At 43.6% G+C, this 12,732-nt stretch overlaps 1 protein-coding gene across 13 annotated transcripts in view; it reads left to right on the top strand.

Annotated features, from left to right (window-relative positions):
- The window catches only part of NHSL1 (NHS like 1), a 244,036-nt gene that overhangs the window by 120,483 nt on the left and 110,821 nt on the right, over positions 1 to 12,732 (top strand). The window lies entirely within an intron of this gene.

Genomic DNA, 12,732 nt, shown 5'->3' with positions numbered 1-12,732 from the left:
CCAGAATAAAGGCTGAGCCATACTAAAAACAAAGTGTGTGTGTGTGTGTGTGTGTGTGTGTGTGTGTGTACGCACCAGTGAGTAAGTAAGTAATTGGGCTTTGTAAGATTGTGTTCCTGAAGGGAAGTATTTCCTCAGAAATGATCTTGCTGCTACTGGCATAGTTTGCTGAAGTGTAGTTGCTGAAAGCTCACTGAGCAAAGAGCTGTTGGGGTAAAGTGTTAGGACTCTGACACAGATTTAATTTTCCAGTAAACAGTAAAATTAAATATTTGCACACGTTTGTTTTTCGTTTGGTAAGAACTTCTTGTCCATTTTTCAAAGTGGTAATATCAAAATATTGAATAAATTATACTTTATACTACTACAAACTTGTTACTTATTATATCAGGGTAGCAATTAGAGGCCACAAGCATGACTTGGGTCCCATTGTGCTAGCATTGGATTCATACATAACAAAAAGAGCGTCCCTGTCCCCAGAATCTTAGTCTAATTAATGCCATTATATTTTCATAGTTTCTTGATAAAGTCTTAACTGGTTAGAGGACACTGTTTCACTATATGTTAGGTTCATCTTAAATGACACATTGGATATGCTTCTGCACACATGCACGCACTCAAAAAGTTGTGTTGTGTGCATTTTTAAAAAACTGTTTAAAACAAAATTCATGACATCACCCAACTCAGCAGGCCACTGGGTTTTAAAAAACAAAACCCAGTGATTCTGAGCTGTTGATTGCGAAAGCATTAAATTATTATTTTATGCAGGATATTAGTTACTGCTGAAATGAAGAACCTATCTGGAATATGGGTAATATTTTCAAAAGCACAAAAGTCCAATTTCCAAAAGTGTACTAAGCACTTAGGAATCTGTCTCATTGACTGTGAATGAGACATAGTCTTCTTAGTGCTTAAGCAGCTTTTGAAAATGGGACTTAAGCCCCTTTAAAAATTTACTGTCTACAGCATGTCTCATGTCCAACGCACAGACGTAGAACGTCTTTTTTTTTTTAAATACAGTAAAGGACTGCAAGTCCTGAATGTTCCTTGATTTTTAAACAATATTTATGTAAATGCCAAATGCAAGGGAAAATGTATCAACATATGAAATGCATTTTTATAAGTATTTTTTCTTGATATACGATTTGGTAACTATAAGATGCAGAAGATAAGTTAAGGGTGCCCTTTGAGTTTATGGCTATAATGGATAAATGTTGAAATATTAACAGTACATTTGTGATAAATGTTATGACATCTGTCACATTCAGGGTTGCAATCCAGACCAGTGAGGAGGTTGTCACCACCTACCCTGCAATTTAGGGTGCCTCACAATGCTTTGTTGCTGTAACTCCCAACCTGGGCTACTCTCAGACAGCCAAACAGCATGCAGGTCACACCCTGAGTGTTTGTGTATAGCTCCAGCCTGCCAGCAACACTGACCCCAGCAATCCTGGTTACTAGCTGTAGGGTGACTCCAACACACTCCCCAAAATGTGTGTTCTGCACTGTTCATCCCTTGTAAGGTATCATTTGAAAACTCACTGGTCAATCATATCATGGTGAAATTGACTGAAATGTGGTTACCAGCTAAGTTCCCTGTAAGCTGCACAGCTGCACGCAGCAGCCTATTTAGCACTGTGCAGGTGCTCAGGGAACCCACCCAGGGACCTCCTCCAGCCCTAAACAAATCTGGCCCCCAACCTGCCATGGCCGGTTCAGATATCATAAGTCCGTTGTCCCGGTAAGGGGTCAATGTACAACAGTTTGCTGCTTTAATTGGAGTAAACCAACATTTCATTTTAAACACAGCACTGGATTAGTTTGATGAAATAAAACAAGTTTATTTAACTACAAAGAAATTTTAAGTGAGTACATGTATAAGACAATAAAGTCAGAAATGGTTACCAGAGAAATAAAAATAAAACACTTTCTAGTAACTAAAACTTAACAAATTAGACTTGGTTAAAGTTAAAATTCTTACCACAGGTTCCGAGCAACATTGCTGATCAAATTTTCAAGTCAGGGTCTCTCGCCAAAGTCCAAAGGCTAGGTTTGTTTTTTGTTTGTTTGGTCTTTTCAGGTGAAAAAACCAGAGAGAGGGAGAGATACTTCGGGGTATGTTTGCCTCTCATTTCTATGGTCCAGTCACCCTTTGAAATACATTTTCCTGAGCGTTACCCTTGGATAAAGTTCATTCCTGCTGTGAGGTTGGAGTCATGGAGTCTTACGGTGGAAGAGGTTCCATGCTGTTGTTTGCTAAAATATAGATGGATCTGTTCCTGCCCCCCTTCTTTTTCAAAGAATGGCCACTTGACAGGGGATTTCCTATCAACTTTGATGACACCTGGCTAGAGGCGTCAGCTTGTCCTTTGTCTATGAGAAACAGGTTTTTCCATTCCACAGACTGGTATGGTAACCAGTGTTCCCTCTAATTTTTCACATCCATGTGTGGAATGAATTTTGTTATGTGCACCAATATGGAGGTGATGTGTGACACATCACCTTCATATCGATGCACATAACAAAATTCATGTGGTGGGGGTGGGGCTGAGGGTTGGGGTGCAGCCGCATGTGGGAGGGGGCTCAGGGCTGGGGCAGAGGGTGGGGTGCAGGGGTGTGAGGGCTCCAGATGGGGGTATGGGCTCTGGGGTAGGGCCAAGGATGAGGAGTTTGGGGATGCAGGAGGGTGCTCCGGGATTACGACAGGGAGAGAGGACTCCCCCCAGCTCTCTCCCTGCAGCAGCACCTGGGGTGGGGGATAAAGGTGCCTCTCGCCGCGGCGGCAGTTCCGGGGCTGGGTTTGGGCCAAGATAGGGGCGCCCCGGCATAGTTGGAGTTGGGGGGCTGCCCTGGCCACAGCAGATCCAGGTTGTGGCATAATTGGGACCGGGGGGCTGCCCCGGCCGTGGCAGGTTGGGGGCCAGGTTTGTTTGGGGCTTGGGAAGGTCCCTGGGTGGGTTCCCTGAGCACCTGCGCAGTGCTAAATAGGCTGCTGCGTGCAGCTGCGCAGCTTATGGGGAACTTAGCTGGTAACCACATTTCAGTCAATTTCACCATGATATGATTGACCAGTGAGTTTTCAAATGATACCTTACAAGGCATATTTTGTACAAAGATTATTACAGTAGTGTGTAGGGTGTGAATACAGAGGTTCATATGGTGAAAACATCAGCATCAAAGTTTTTACTGTATGCATGTGTTATCTTAGTCATTGCGGTGACAAGATAGGCTTCCTGTCTTTCCCATTCCAGTCATGTTAGTTACACTCTGGTCTCTCTCCTATTCTCTGTATCCTCCCTAGAAAGTGGTATTGTAGTGCCATTTTATCATCATGAGGGATGTTCTCTACTTCCTAAAATAATTCTGAAATCAATAATTTAAATAAAAACTAGCATATGCTATGCTACCGGTAGTTTTAATTTATATTCATGTTTATAATCCTATAGTAACTTGGAGGTACAAGTCTCTAATTTACTTCATTTCCCCCAATTTTTTTAGTAATTCCCAATAGTTTTCTATCGTATCAGTCTGTTTGATTTATCCTAATCATTGTATTTAGCTGCAGTTTTGGATATATTGTTAAATCAAGATACAATAGAATGAGGGGAGACTGAGAAGTGGGTTTGTTTTCTGTCTCTTAAACAGTGCAACCTGTTTGTCCTGTGGGTATTAGTTTTGTTTTGTTTTCAGTTCAGAAAGCTCTAGGAGAGTTGTTTGTTTTTATTTGCATGTTTCTATGCCTAGCAACTCCTGTGTTGCTGTGCAGTAGGAGTTTTCTTCAGTCTCTGGTTATGATTAGCATTCTTGCTTAGATGTATTAGTTATTAATGTCTATGTATGTTTTGAATCATGTGTGTACTTGTGGGGGCTGTTTGGCACTGAAATCCTCCATCTGAACGTGGGCTCACCGCATCTTTATGGTATTGGGTTCAGCATCCCTCTAATTTATTGTCTTTTTTTTAACTACCATTTGTGCTCACTTTACCATTATCCTTGCCACCCATGTGCAGCCACCATGTCAGTATCAAAAGAAAAGGCACACAATATCCTTCAGAACTACCATCAATTTGGAATTGCTCTGGCAAAGGACACCGTTCAGACAGGAGACCTCCATCCTCATGTCTAGAGCCCTGCGTGGCTACAAAATTTGTATCCACATCCAACCCGCGATCTGCAGATATCTGCAGATTTGCAGGGTTTTAGATATGAAATTTGGATCCACATCCATCCACGATCTGCCAAAATGATCTGCAGATATAAAGCGGATATTCCCAGATTTGCAGGGCTCTACTCATGTCCCCAGTGAACCAGAATGTATTTCCTCTAGATGTATCTGAGCTTTCCAGCATCAAGGAGCATTAGTTTTGAAATAGCTTCTGCACCGTAATGTCCCATTTGGAAGTGCCAGGTGCTACTTCATAATCTCTGGGATTATTGGAAAATATGATGATACATTAATATAAATGTTATTGCTGATTGACTGAAACAGCTCTTGTATAGATGTATGTGGATGCAGGGCAGAAGCTGGGCTGTTTTATTGCTCTCAAAAGCTTGGACTGGAGAGATGGATATCTAGAAACTAAATATATTTTAGTCCTTAAGAGTTAATATCAGGAAGGGTCATGAGCATCAGTCTCAGTACATTGGCATGTGCTGAAAAGTGAACTCGGAATTTTGCCTAGGAACTCTTTGGTTCTTTGCAGAAGTTCATAGTTTCACAAAGGGGTAATAGTGCCAGAAATGCTGTAAAGTGGGTGCCTGCTACCTGCCTGCTGTTGAGAAGTATTTTCCATATCCTTGCACGTCTTACAACTGTGTGTTTGGTGGGGGAAATTCTTCATACCAATAATAGCAAGGAGTTATGTTAGAAACTATCTTTGAAAAATCCTGGGCATGTGGGTTGTTGTTCCCTAGAGGAGAGTTCCATTCTGTAAATACAGATTAATTAAAAAAAAAAAAAAAAATCACAGGCCTGCTCACCAGTTGTCTCGTGTGTGTTATGCATGTAAAGACGTTCCTTGGATTCTTTTCTTGGCAACGTTCTCAGAAAATATCTAATGTTTAGAATCAGAAACAGATTTTCTCTGATGTCTTGAAACGAATGCATTTTTCAAGTTGAGCCATTCAAATGACAATTTGTACACGCAATTCCTTTTTCCTATTTCATGTCTTTCCTTTTTCTTTCTTCCCCCCCCCCATATATACAGCAGCAAATCAGAAGAGAGGGAGAGAAGGGAAGAAATTTGGAGTCAATTAAAGTGACAGTGCTGCCTGCCTATAAGATTCCAGTCAAAATTTAAAACTGTTTTATTTAAAACTAGGAAGCCAGCTGGTTAGTGGTGGGTGGGTAGGTGGGCGGGGGTGTGTGTGTGTTCAGTTAACATGAATTCAATTCTGTCTTTTAATTCCATCTTGGATTTTTGAAATCCTGTATGTGTGCTGCATTTTGTGTATCATATAGATCCTTTTTAATAATTTACAGCAATGATAAGGGCACTGAAGTAGCTTCTCCCAACAGTGGAACAAGCAATCTTAATAAATACGTTGAACATAATTCACACATTTCTATATTGAAATTGTCTTTTTCTTGAAATCATTTTATTGCCTTTTATCTCACTGTCCCAGGTCTCCTAGCATCAACTCTGGTATTTGTGAGTAAAGTGATTATTATCAGAACTGTTGCTACATGGACTCTAGTTACTATAAAGAGTGAATGGAAGTGTAAAGCAAAGATAAATAATGCATGATTCTGAATTGGTAAAGTTCAATATTGATTTTGCTCCTTAGTAGAAGGTTGTTTCCTCTTAAATAAGTTTTTGATATGTTATGACAAGCATAGGTGCTGGGGGTGCAGCCACACCCCTAGGCTTGAAGTGGTTTCCATCATATGCAGGGTATACAGCTTGGTTCAATGCCTCTCAGCACCCCCACTATTTAAATTGTTCCAGTACCCCTGGATGGCAACACACTCTTTATAATTATGATTCAGCAGAGTTTGGTAGCCAAGATGTGGTGGTTTAGTTCAGGGGTTCTCAGCCTTTTTCTTTCTGAGGCCCCCCTCAACATGCTATAAAAACTCCAGGGCCCAGTGGGGGGAACCAGGGCTCTGGGGCTGGGCCCTCGGGCATAGGTGTAGTTTGACTTCTGTTTTAGGGGGCAGGAGCCGGCAAGGCTTGGGCCAACTCCACACAGCAGGGTCCAGGAAGGCAATGCTACCTCCACGCCCTGATTCACCTCAGCAGGCCACCCAGCCTGTCTGGGTTGTGTGTGTGGGGGGGTTCAGCTCAAAAAGTTTGAAATCCGCTCATGGTACAGGGAGGGGATAGTTAAGGGCTATATGCAGGCAAGGGGTTAGCTTAGGGTGCAAGGAGAGGGCAGCTAGGGGCTGTGTGTGAGTGGCGGGGGGTAGCTTAGGGTGCAGGATGGGGGTAGGTAGAGCTGTGTACAGACGGGGTAGCTCAGGGTGCAGAGAGGGGGTAGCTAGGGTCTGTGTGCAGACAGGGTGGTAACTGAGGGTGCAGGGTAGGGGTAGCTAGGGGCTGTGTGCAGGCAGGGGGTAGGTAGCTCAGGGTGCAAGGACAGGATAGCTGGGGCTGTGTGAGGGCAGGGGGGAGGCTCAGTATGCAAGGAGGAGGTAGCTAGGGGCTGTGCGCCAGTAGGGCTCCCCTGTGGTCACTGCTCCCAAGGGCTGTGCCAGCCACAGAGGGGGGTCCCACTGCTTGGGCAGCTGTTACTGGCTGTATGAGCTGAGGCGCAGCCGCAACTCCGGGCATTAGTAGCAGATGGGGGAATGCCGTGGCTGCCTACTTCATGACACCAGCCAGAGCAGGCTCTGCCTGCCTCCGGCTTCCTGCCTCTGACCTGGCCAGGGTGTGAGGCCTCAGGGACGGGGAGAGGAGGAAGGGTGTGTGTGTGAAGCTGTCCCCGGGACTGCCCCACTCTGGCACTGCTGTGGGGTGGGGGGTGCGCCAGGGTTTAGGGTTTCAGCCCCGCGGTGGGGGGCACCGGAGCTCGGGGTATCAGCCCTGTGGTAGGGAGGCACCAGGGCTAGGGCTGTCTGGGTTTCAGACGTGGGGTCCCGCGGCCTCCCTGAAACCAGTGGTTCTCATGGACCCCTGGTTGAAAACCACTGCTTTAGTTAACCATTCTTTCTTCTTGGCTCTTCATCTTTATTTTTTCCCTCTTGTACTTTACAGAGCTGCTCTCTTTTGTTCCCATCTACTAGTCTATTTTCTTCACTTTTCCTTTTCTGGCACACCCTGTTATATTTAATATCTATTCCGTTAATCTCTACTGAAGTCTACTCAGACCATAGGTACTGATTGGCTGGGCTGCTACCCTGCTTAACCACTGCCACCCCTATTCCATTGAATGGAACACTTTACACAGGCCTTGTCTACACTAGAAAGGGTTTGCTGGTATAGTTATATTCAGTGGTGGTTTCTGAACTTTGGGGCAAGTGAGGCAATTTGCCTGCTCAGCAGAGAGGAGCTGAGAGGAAGTGGGGGGAGCTAGGAGAAGATAGGGGTAGTGGGCAAGCTGGGGGAGGCCCAGTGGAGCAAAGGGGGACTCCCTGAAGAGCCCTACCTGTGCCCAGCTCTTGCTCCCTGTGGGGGGTTCTCCTGTCTAGGCGGCGCAGCCACCCAACTCCCAACATCTTCAGCTCTGCCCGGGTCTTCTAGTGGCTTCAGTCCCAGCACACCCTACAGAACAGAGGGGAGAGGTCCTGGTTACTCCTGTGATAGGAGAGGCAGTAGGAAGGGGTCCTGGTCAGGACCTCTACCTTCCCAGCATCCTTTATATACTAGCTGCCACTGGTTATATTGGTGTAGCTATACCAGCAAACCTGCCTACACCTACAGGTGCAGCTTATGCCGACAGAAGAGTGTTTTTCCACCTGTATAACTTACATCGGTGCCCTGAAAAAAATAATATATATTTATAAAAGCGTATACTGACTTTTTTGTTGATATAACTGAGTCTACATCAGTGCTCTAGCAGGCATAGCTCTGTTGGTTAGGGATGTGACTTTTTCCCCCCATGCTGCTAAACGAAATAGCGATACCAGCAAAACTTTTCAGTTTACACCAGGCCCTGGTCTAACTCTCAACAGGACATCAGTGTCAATTCCAAGATGAAACCAGGTTGCCACAGAGCAATATGGAGAAGTCTACCCAAAACAGCATGGCCTAATGGTCCAAATAAACCCAACAACATTTTAAATGGGAAAATTTAAAATAGTTGTTGGTTAAACAACGAAAGCTTCACTTTTTCATGCTGAAAGGAACAGAGGGTGGGACATATCAGGAAAGGTTAAAAGAGCTAATATGTGTAGCTTGGCTCAATGAGTATGTGAAGTTGCTGTCTGCCATATTCTATAGGGTCTGAATACCAAAGAGCGAGGGGAATTGTTTGCGTTACCTGGAGTAACAAAGTGAAATTGAATGGAACACAAGGAAAATGTAGGTTGAAATAATGGGGGGGGGGAGGGAGAAATCTCAGTGAAATCAGTTAGGTTGTGGAATAGTATCCGAACACAAATGTTGAAAGCCCCACTTAACTACTGTTTTTTATATTACAATAGGACTCAGAGGCTCCAGTTGAGATCAAGACTCCATTGTGTTAAGCATTGTACAAACGCAGAGTAAAACATAGTCCTTGCCTCAGCGATCACAGACTGGACTGACAGTGGGTGGGAGGGGAAACAGCATGGAGAGGTGAAGTGACTTTCCAAACGTCATGTATTAAGTCAGTGGCAGAGCTGAGATAAAACCTACATCTGCCCTATTCAGTAGCCTGCACTCCCTTTGTCATTTGCCTCTTGATTCATTTAACAGCAGACTGGACAAAGTACCAATTAAAAGCTGCAGATAGATACTGGAAATTACAAGCTGATTACAAATATAACTGAATCAGTGGAAACGGATACAAAAATGTTTGCAGAATTTAGTTTAGACAGCACCTTCACCGTATTCCTTAACAGCAAGGCTAAATATTGGGCCGTGTTCATGATACCCATGAAATAAGTAGGGCCCAGTCCTGAAGACTCTAGATAGGCAAAACTCTTATTGGATTGAACCCATAAAGAAAATATTAACTGCTGCCCTTCAGAAAGGATACTTTAAGTGTCCTACAGAATATTTGTTATAAGGCTAGTGATATACATTCTGTACATATTTTATGTAATTCTTACACTTCCAGGGAAGCTCACTGAAAAAACAAAAGGCATCACACTGAAATATATAAACGTACACATGAGATACTAATTAAATATATTGCTTGCATTGCTGCTCTCACTCTTCCCTGCTCCCACCAGGTGTCTCAGACATAAAAAGCTACACAACACAATAAGGTTGCTGAAAAAGATAAACTGAACTATAGTGCATGTTCATAAAATTGTGCTGCTTCTGAAAATAGGTTCCACTATCTTCTAACAAAGCTGTGAAACTATTCTGGGGTGTCACTGATCTCAAACATGTAAAAGGCTTGGGAGAACCATGTAAAACAAGTTTCCTTGTATCAGTTGAAAGAAGAAACGGGGGTTCCTTACTTTATTTATCCAAAGTTGATCTTTCGTAGCTATGTGGGAAAAGCTCCCTCAATATGCTAGGAATACACGCAGGGATGCAAGTAAGGCGGTATGGGCAGGTACGGCATACCGGTTAAAAAGTGGCTGCTGGTACCGGCCCATACCGCTGACTTAGCACTTTAACGTCTTTGCCCCTTTTGCCCTCCTCCCCCGCGCCGATGGGGGGAAAAACGAGCAGCTGCCCCAAGGCCGGTGATTTAAAAGGCCCCGGGGCTCTGGCTGCCACTAACGCGGGAGTGGCCAGAGCCCCGGTCCCTTTAAATTGCCACCCCAGCCCCGCCCCTTCCAGGGAAGGGGACGGAGCGGGTACTGTACCAGTAAGAGTTCAATTTTACTTTCACCCGTGAAGACTATTCCAAATAAATGACCTGACATTTATCACCAGAGGACAACAAATGTTTTATCTTCTGCAGATATATAAAAAAGAAACCCTCTGTGCCAGTTATGAAAGCAAAATATGAAGATTAAAAGAGGGAGGAAAAGAAATAGCAATAAAAACAAACCAATTAAAAAGAGCTGAACTTCAGTGTTGACGTTCTGTTTCACTAAATTTCTTGTTCATCAGAAAAACCTGTAAGTAATTTATAATATCTGCTCAACAGCAACACCAGCCTTCTGCAGAGATGGTGGTGAATAAGGCAAAGCTAGAAGAGTACATACTGTATACAGCACTGGTAATGCTATACTTACACAATGCAAAGTAATGACTTAAATTCTTGAAAAGCCAGTGAAGATATTTATAGGCTTATTTGAAGTATGTGTATGCTATTTCACAGAGCACTTCTGCATTAAATTCTTTCAATATTTAGGGATCCCATTAGCTGTACATATCATTTTTCTTGCATATTTTAATGTATTCTTTAGCATGCACTTTTATTCTTTAAAATGGGAGTGTTGGCTTTTGGCTGCAATTTAAGAGGAATTCACTGCCCTCTGTTGAGCAGCAAAGCAACATCTGTACTGTATTGACAGCTCACCATCTGCATTTAATTTTTTTTTTTAAATAGAGATGGTTAAAACATTGGCAGATTAAGATAACAGAAGTGAAGTAATGAGAACATGGGACCCTTCTACAGATCATTCAGTGACCACCAGTTCCTCTTCATAGTGGCAGTATTGTGTGAACCTTGATAGCAATGGTAGGAGTGCTAGTTTAGACTTAAGTTCAGGTGGTCACTGGCCTTTCTAAGAACCATGTTTTCTGTGCTCAGAGCAGGTCTTCACAGAACAGTGCTTGCCATCTTTCCGACACTAACAGTCCCACAAGTGGGGCTGGAAAAAGGGTAAGAAGCATCACAGTTCAGGGCAGCATGTATTCCCCTTCTGTGATCCAGCAAGGCCACCAACTTTTAGGTGCCAAGCTCCTCAGCCATCACCTTTCTTGGGTGGAGACCTGCATCTCTCTCCCTCCTGACCAGGGTCTATACAGGCTGCACAGTTCCCTCCAAACACCATGAGTTCCCCAGCAAGCCAGACTGCGTAAGCAGGCCTGTTGTCTTGTGACCAGGACGTGGGTGGCTGAAGTAGGAGTCAGGTCTTGTGGTTAGCCCAGAAAGTCGGTAAGCCTGGAATCAGATGCCAGAGCTAAGAGTCAGAGGTTAGGATCGGAGCCAAGGGGTCAGCACTGGGTTACCTGGAGCGAGACAAGGTAGGGCCCAAGGCTGGAGCCATCGCAGCTGTGGGCAAATGCTTTGAGCAGCCATTGGACAACTGCTGCTGTTTCTGCTGGACTTAAGAGCTGGTATGCTGACTCTTCCAAGCAATCAGGCAGTCTACTACAGGCCAGCTGCTCTTGTCAGGTTGCCTGAAGACTGGCTCTGCTGCAGGCCCCGATTCCTGACACCCGCTTTCCTTTCTTGTCAGAGGCTATAAACAGCGTAATTAATTGTACACAGTTGGAAGATACCAGTTTAAGCAAATGAATTATTCTTAAGGTGAAACCACATGCTGGTTAAAACACAGGAAACAAATGGGATAGATTCAGTTTCTAGAATGGAGAGAGGTAAACAGTGGTGTCCCCCAGGGATCTGTACTGGGTCCTATGCTATTCAACATATTCATAAATGATCTGGGAAAAGGGGTTAACAGTGAGGGGGCAAAGTTTGCAGATGATACAAAATTATACATAAAACAGTTAAGTCCAAAGCAGATTGTGAAGAGTTACACTGAACTTGGTGATTGGGCAACAACATGGCAGATGAAATTCAATGTTGATAAATGCAAAGTAATGCATATTGGAAAACATAATCCCAACTATACATACAAAATGATGGGGGTCTAAAATAGCTGTTACCACTCAAGAAAGAAATCTTAAAGTCATTATGGATAGTTCTCTGAAAACATCTGTTTAATGTGCAGCAGCAGTCAAAAAAGCTAACAGAATGTTAGGAACCATTAGGAAAGAGAAAGATAAGATGGAAAATATCATAATGCCACTATTTAAATCCATGGTATGCCCACATCTTGAATACTGCATGCAGTTCTGGTTGCTGTATCTCAAAATAGATGTATGAAATGTAAAAGCTACAGAGATGGGTGTTATACCAATAGAATAAAAACCAGCAGGATCTTATTAAGAGGGATAAGGCAAAGATGCCACATTTATTGTAAATATACTGATAAAGCAAAAGATAAAAGTAAACAACGTTGTTTGACTACTTATTTCTTATACATACACACATACATATCTATATATATATAGAGAGAGAGAGAGATTCATTCACACAATCATTCATTCAAGTTCTGTATAGGTGTTATAGTTACCAGCCTAGAAGTTGCTCATGCCAAGTTACTGGCCAGGTATCTTGGTCATGAGGATGGAGCCAAGTCTGTGTCAGGTGCACCTGATGCTCCTGGAGGCTGGCAGCAGAACCAGAGACTCAAAGTCATCAGTCTTTAGAGTCCATTCTTATAGGAATTAATTCCTATGTTAGTCTATGGGAGCTGTTTCATCCTGCTGTTGCTGACTCAATCAGCAGATGGCACATTCCTGTCCAAAGTGGCACATTCCTGGTGGCTCCACACTGTCCAAAGTTTGTGTTTCTCATCCTTCCAGGTGATGGGGTGGGTCCCAGTTTACCCTCCGGGGGTTTCTGGTCATCCACTTGACACATTCTTCGGCCGATGGATACTCCTTTTCTAGG

The sequence above is a fragment of the Chrysemys picta genome, chromosome 3 (assembly GCF_011386835.1).
Source record: "Chrysemys picta bellii isolate R12L10 chromosome 3, ASM1138683v2, whole genome shotgun sequence".
Lineage (NCBI taxonomy): Eukaryota > Metazoa > Chordata > Testudines > Emydidae > Chrysemys > Chrysemys picta.
The sequence above is the reverse complement of the archived record's forward strand: the minus strand, read 5'-3'. Positions and strand labels throughout refer to the sequence as shown.